The sequence below is a fragment of the Mycetomoellerius zeteki genome, unplaced genomic scaffold (assembly GCF_001594055.1).
Source record: "Mycetomoellerius zeteki isolate Tzet28-1 unplaced genomic scaffold, Tzet1.0 scaffold517, whole genome shotgun sequence".
NCBI lineage: Eukaryota > Metazoa > Arthropoda > Insecta > Hymenoptera > Formicidae > Mycetomoellerius > Mycetomoellerius zeteki.
The window spans coordinates 407,752-415,533 of NW_017257520.1; the positions used below are offsets into that span (position 1 = coordinate 407,752).

Genomic DNA, 7,782 nt, shown 5'->3' on the forward strand with positions numbered 1-7,782 from the left:
CATACTGGAGTATGCGGTGCGGACAAACCTAAAGATTTGATATCAATAACTAATGAAAAATTATAATCCTATTATATTACACTGATTGTGAGAAAATATTTTGGTATTTGTGACTACACTGAAAAAAATGCATGTAATTTTACATGGAAATTACATGTTCATGACTGGAAAATTGCCTAAATATGATTGGAAATTTATAATTTCCAGTAAATTTCCAAGCATATTTATGTAATTTAGATAATTTTCCAGTCATATACATGTAATTTCCATGTAAAATTACATGCATTTTTTTCAGTGTATAATTACATGTTATAAGCACAATGTATACAATAGCGCAACTCTCTGTCGGTACCTTTGATGTTAGTGTTGGCCAAAATGAAGTGCGCATGCGCGAAATAAACAAGTTACCTAGCGTAAACCTAGCGTTCCTATGATTGCTATTTGAACTTTTTTCTCTTTTCATCCTTCTTTCGCTCTGTCAAAACTGACTATATTTATTCGCGTCGTATTTCAACCCTGGTAGAAACTTCCTCGTCATCGCCACGTTACTGGCTAGCGCCACAATACTTTGCCATAAGAGGCCTAGCCTTGCGCCTGATATGGACCTGGTATGGAAATGGCTTGGCTTTTACAGTAAAATTTATTAAATAGTCTGACGTGACCCATGACCACGGTGTAAACCGTGCCCACGACAGATCCAGGCTCGCGTGTCACATGAAAATGTGACCGCAGCGCATGTTCGCATCGCAGTATTTCGTGATTCGTGACTGGTGACAGATTTCTTAACCTGACATAGCTTTAGTAATTATAGCTCAGTTCTGAAGAACCATTCGACCGCGGCGAACGCGTTTCGGATCGGGTGCTAACAATCAAATATTTTTGAAAATGTTGCCGACTTTGACTGTGCAATTGCTTCCTCCTGAGGCAGGCGTGTCTGCGAATTGGCTCGTCTCGTGCGTTCGTCCTGACGCGCGTTATTTCGACGTGACGACGTAGATGCAGGCGCCCGGTGTCCGTTTGGGCAACGCCATTTTCGCGGGCATTGCATCACTTCTTGCTACTATTATTAAGACGAAAGACTATTAAGACGTGACCTGGCCGTATCGTCCTCCTATTACCTATTCGGAGGCGAGAGCCATTAAATAAATAAAGAAGAAAGAAGTAATTATAGCTCGCGGGGCAGATTAACGCTTTTTTCTGTCAGATTTCTTCGTTTTATAAACCTTATTTCATCAATTTTTGAAGTGAAATTTGAGATAGAAAGGGTATTCTTAATATTTATTTACAATGGAATCTAATAAACTGAAAGCAAATTTCTGACCGCAAAAGTACCGACAAATAAAAAAATTTAAATCTGATCATTTAAATAAAGTGAATACATTATGTGATTTACCAAATTGTAGTGATACAAATGTAGAAGATATCGACACTTTTTGAATTGTGATCATAAGCGATTAGAAATGACACGTTAATTTTTGTTACGTGACGTTTGTAGATAACAATTTGGATAAAACGGATATATGATCATTTATTCGTTTTATCCAAATAGTTATTTACAAATATTATGTAACAAAAATTAACGTGTCATTTCTCGCTTATAACGTCACGATTTAACGTATGTGGCTGTGGGACTACTCAGAAGCCTTAATAGCGCCACGTATTATCCATGCTAATGGGCCCAAATGCGTCATGTATGCGCCAAGCTAGTCTCTTGGCAGCACCAAGCCAGTTCGTTGGTGGCGGCGCGTTAGTCGCCCGCTAGCGCCACTAGATAAAACGTGACGTTGCTGGCGAGGCGCTTGCAAACTTGCCATGCTAGCTCCTGATATGACAGCATGGCATCCATGCAAGAGCCATACTAGCTCCTTATCTAAATTTCTACCAGGGAATGAATGTGTTGAAATGAGTAAAAGCTATTGTAGAAGCATATTGGAGCATGCAACGCGAATAAACCCACTATTGCAATGAAATAATCTAAACTCAATGAAAATTAATAAAAATAAATTGTAAATATATTGAAAAATAAGGAAAAAATGTAGAAAAATTAAAAAAAATATTAAATCACCTTCAAAACATATATTTATATAGAGAAATATTACATAATTGTAAATATGCTAGGTATCAAAATGTTATGAGGGTAAATATTCAGAAAAAGGGAGCCATCTCCGATGACCTTGACCTTGACATATGTTGTCAAGGTCATGACCCTAAGTGACCTTCATCAGGTTATAGGTGGCGGTCGCTGTTCGTTAAAAAGTTATTAACAATTAAAGTTAGTAATTATTTCACTGCTTTACATAAAAAGTCAGATAACTCTCATCTTCGACTCTCACCTCCCCTCATCCCCTGCAAAGGGGCGCACTATATGTATAGAAAAAAATTACTTAAATACAAAGTATTTGAATATAACATACTCATTTGTTTCTGCTTTGGCTTCGATTTCCATATGCTTCTCTAGATGTTTATGCAGTGTGTCTGCAGATTCTATATTGCTGAAAATATAAAATTTCGTTACATATTAAATCTCTTATTAAAAATAGAAAATATTATCTATTACCTGTTTTTTTCCTGTGTTGTTTCATTCGCAAATTCTCCATCTATGCTTCTATAACAAAAATATGTAATATCATAACATTAGAAAATAAAATATCATATTAATATATATGTATAAACACAAAAATACTTAAATACAAAATATTTGAATGTAACATACTTATTTATTTCTGCTTCGTCTTCAATTTCCATGCCTTTGTATTTCTGATATTCCACACTGCTAATTGTGTTTTTTCTGAAAATAGATAGTACTTATTTCCTGATTTCGTAAATTATTTATAATGTTATATGAAATATGAAATATTGTTTTCCTCATTATCACTTATTAAAGCGACTACATAGGTAGTATAAATTATTTAAAAATCAACTACATTGTCTTTTATATCCCTATTATATAAAAGCACACTTTACATTCACTAAAGAATAAATTAAATTATAAGTAGAAACTCACTTTCCACAATCTGGTCCAAAAAATATTGTCGGTATGGCATCTGGGTGAAGTCGAGTTCTCATTTTATTTATTTTGTACCATTTCTCTTCAAAATGCAAATGGCACAACCGACAATTCTGGTATGCATATTCTGGACCTTTTGGTTCTAAGTCCAGCCTTCCACATGCTCGTACCCATTGCAACCATCTACAAATTATGATATTTTATCAATAAAAATGTACATAACGATCTTCTAAATTAAATTCTTTGTGCATTCTGGTACTGCACACCATATGTTTTTACTTTTATTCATTTTATATAATTATTTTTTCACAATTTTTTGGAGTTCAGCATCTGAAACAGAGCTAAGATCAAAGTGCTCTTCCAAGAGAATTGCTAATCTATATAATTATATAAGTTAATTATTCTCTCAAAAAGAAATCTTTCTTGCTCGGTTTTCTTTGTTATTTTCGTTCACTTTTTCACTTCACTTTTTTATTTTATCACTTTTTACTCTATCACAAGAATTAAACCAGTCTCTCGAGGTTTCTCACATTTCAAATGGACGATGCACGTTGTATTTCCCTCCAAATTTCTACTCTCAACCGCTCTCAACTCTTTAAATGGAACATTGAAACGGTCATTTAAATAGAGAGATAGCAATAAAGAAGGAGGAAATGAGACGGGGCAACTTACTTATTTCATGCGTGCACACTCCGTTTTGGCCAACATAAAATCAGGAGAGTTGCGCTACAGTATATATTGTGTTATAAGTATGATTATTACTGCTATAATGTTAATAATAGATAATAATTCTATGTACAGTTTTGGCAATAAATATATATAGTTGACAACCGAAAATGATTATAATTATAGTTATTATTACCATGAAAATGGTTGCAATTATTATAAATTATAGTTAAATTATATGTTGCCTGTATGTTTTGTATTTTTTTACAGTGAATGGAATAGTGAAAAAATAATGCAATGCATTATTTATATGTATTTTTATTTAAATAAAATTTTTGTTAATCATTTAAACAATAATCGTGTAAACAAATTATATTTGATAATTTTTATTTTAAATTTATAATCTGCGACCTAACAAACCGTTAGGTGTAAGTGATTATTCAAATTGCATAAGCGGTCCTCAATGGGTTATATTGTATTTATCTACGAATTTAAGCTTCCTCCTTTTTATTTTAACTGTTATTTTTGCATAAAGTAGTCAATATAACAAGTGATTTTTATAGATTTTTGTGACTATATTGTTTTGTGAAAACGAATTTCTAAATGAAATTGATCTATTAGTTCACGTTTTTTAATCCAAAAATACTATTTGCGGGACTTTTATTCAATTTTTTCGAAAACGTAATGTGATAGAGCAAAATGTAATTGTTAAACCATTCGCGGTTTCAGGACTTGAAAGTTTTGAGTACTAAAATGACGTATAGTTTTGAGTATTGAAACGAGATACAATCACAGATCCGTATCTTATTGTTAGACTCTCTTCGTGCATTGTGATGGTGTGACTCGAAGCAATACAATTGCAGCATGGAGCCACGACTTCGCGCTCGAGTGATCATACGGATCAACATTATGATGGATCAATGAAGCGTTATCGATTACTTGCGAATCCTCGAGTAGCCGTGATCGTCTAGTGGTCAGGACCCTACGTTGTGGCCGTAGTAACCCAGGTTCGAATCCTGGTCACGGCAATGTTTCACAAATGAAGGGGATTTTTTAAATTTTTTTTTAAAGGAATCTGACGCTATCTTGAAGCGTTACTATTTCTCATGTAACTCATTGAAAACTTTACACACTAGAAAACTACACTGTTAAATCTATAGTGTCAAATTTAACTTAACGTGAGTCGCCACTGCTCCTACTCAATCATATCGTTATTTTATACTAAAACAATGGTTATATTTGACATTGATATAGTGTTAAATTTAACTATTATTTTGGTAAAAAAAACGATATATTTAGTAGAAGCAGTGGCGACTCACGTTAGATTAAATTTGACATTGATAGAGTGTTATAGATTTAACAGTGTAGACTATATAATTTATTTAATATATATACAAGGTGTTTTTTAAAGTGTGCCCACGAATCATATAGCGCTCTATTCCTGATAAAAAAAACTAAGTCGAAAAAGTCCTCTACCATTTTGGAACTTTCGTAACAGTTAATGGTTGGGCGGTCGGGTATGCGCGCTTATTCGGTAATCTTTAGAAATTAATATTTCAATCATTGCGAAAATTGCAATATTGTAGAAGGCCTTTCGACTCAGTTTTTGGATCAAGAATAACGCTATATGATTCGTAGGCGAACTTTAAGAAACACTGCGTATATACCTTGATCAAAAAGTTCCCGGAATTCATTCAGAAAATTCAAAATACAAGTTTATTCATCAAAAGTGATATTGTCCCCTTCAAAGTCTCCCCATCGACTGCAACGCACTTATGCCAGCGCTTGATCCAGCTCTCGAAACATTTCTGGAACTTTATTGTCGGTATAGCCATCAGAGCCGTCTTCGATTTTTCCATTACTTCTTAGTAGTGGTTTTTTGACTCTATCGAACAGAAAAAAATCGCAGAGAGCCATATCGGGTGAATTCGATGACTGTTGGATGGTATTCGTTTCGTTCTTGGTCAAAAAATTTAATACAAACTCGTTGTTGCAAATTCAACTCCATTTTTAAAACTGTAAAAAATCGAAAACACGTGCAGAGGTAGATGTACTCAAGATGGCGTAACTTTTACAAATGTCAAGCTATGGCGATAAAATTTGGTGGAAATGTCAATGATAGATGTGGCAACCTAACCAAAAAAACAGAACTCAAATCAGCTGACTCAGAGCATCACCTAGTGGTAATTCCGGGAACTTTTTGATCAAGGTATATTTATTTGAATGACCGATGTTTACATTTATATAATTTAAGGCTGAAACATATCTATTTTTCATATAATTAATTATCTATGAAAACGCGTGTGCGATAAGAAATTTTTTACAATAATTCAGTTTCTAAGAAACACACACATATAGGTGTACGGTACAAATAAGAGAGATCCCCCTCCGAGTTCACAAATGATGCTCGTGTTGTCGTCATAGGTTTTGTTAGTGGAACGTGACTGAAATCATATGTGTTCAATATTTATTTTTCACAGGTTGGCTAATTTTTTAAAGTTTTTTTCATAGTTCGTTCTACTCTGCCAGTTTCTCATACTGAACAGAAATAAATCGACCGTTTCGAGCGTCTCGCGACCACATGGACAAAAAGTTACGGTAGCTACAACCGAATAATTGTAATAATTTTCGCCTATCAATACAAAAGGGTTATAGGAACTGTAATGTTACGAAAGTGACTTATATGGTTGCTCCATCCTTAGCAATGGTATATGTAGTGTTGCGCTTAGATAATTAAAAATTATCTAGATATAGATAAGATAAATTACACAAAAACGTATCTTAGATAAGATGAAGATGATTAACTTTACATTAATCTAAATAAAAGATGAAATTAAAAAATTTTCATCTAGATAATTTTGTTTTTAACTAACTATTAGGCAGTAAAACGATCTGTGTCCAATTTCTTCACATCTAGATAACTTTATCCAAGAGATATCTCCCAGAATACAATGGAGATATCTCTTAGATAAGGTTATCTACAATTTCTGGAAGTGCAGAAATTGGGCATTATGATACAAAAAATGTATTTATATTTTCATTAATCTTTATTTTTTACGAATAAAAGTTTTTTGAACATTTCGTCTAACAAACGGTTTCTACGTGAAATTAATACTTGTCCACAAATAAAAAGGCGCTCTACTGGCGCTGATAATGGCAATGTGTTATATTTAAAAAAAATTTGTTTGACGTGTGGATACAAATTAAGAATATCTAATTTCTTAGATTTATTTTCTAAATGAAAGTATGAAAGTACTTCAATGTGGCTTTGAATTATGACTGATGTCATACTAATCCCAGTTTTATCTATATCATAAAAATATTCTCATCATTAGTTATATAGAAATTATATAGAAATTATAATATTAGTTATATAGAAGTTATATAGAAATTTTTTTACAATACTCTTCTACAATCTTAGTTAACTTGAAAAAAATTTTATCTAAGATAAGATACTTTAAGAGTAAAGATACTCTATATTCTTAATAATCTAGATAAAGACAAGATAAAGCCATTTCTTCATCTATATAATTATCTAGATAACGGAAAACACAAGGTATATGCCAGGGCTCGGCACGATTTGCATTTCTCGGCCGAATTTTGACTCGGCTCCGCCTTCCGTTACTCTTCTTATTTACCTCAAAAAATTATTACATTGAAAAAAATCTGTTACTGAAATTTTTCTGAAACGCTGAAATTTTGCCGAAAAGTGTTCCAGCGAAATTTTTCCACCAGGGCTATTATCAGATAAATCTTCTGCATTTGATTGGTTTACGAATACTTCAGAAGCAATAACAGAATTATTTTTAAACTGTTTCATATTATTCGTGAAACTTGTTTCCTCAGAAATATGTGTTACTGTATTTTGTAAACTCCATCCTGCATAATCTTCTACCCTAAATTTACCGGGATAAATTGATCTTGTCTATATTATACTGTCACATATGCACTCCCGGTAACGAAACTGACTTGTGCAGATGATTCTGATGCCCAACGACATCTATTAAATTATCATGTTGTACATTTGATTCAGTCATTGGGTTAAACACTTTAAATTTGTGATAATCCTCATTATATATATATATTGTTAAAAAGATTAACTGCTTGTT

At 32.8% G+C, this 7,782-nt stretch overlaps 1 non-coding gene and 1 pseudogene across 1 annotated transcript; one reads left to right on the forward strand and one right to left on the reverse strand.

Moving 5' to 3' along the window:
- Positions 1 to 1,703: 1,703 nt before the first annotated feature.
- On the reverse strand, positions 1,704 to 3,402 carry LOC108727620 (52 kDa repressor of the inhibitor of the protein kinase-like; annotated as a pseudogene).
- A 1,227-nt stretch (positions 3,403 to 4,629) lies between these two features.
- Positions 4,630 to 4,701, forward strand: TRNAH-GUG (transfer RNA histidin (anticodon GUG)). Its single transcript has one exon. It is a non-coding gene; the product is annotated as a tRNA-His (tRNA).
- Positions 4,702 to 7,782: the final 3,081 nt, after the last annotated feature.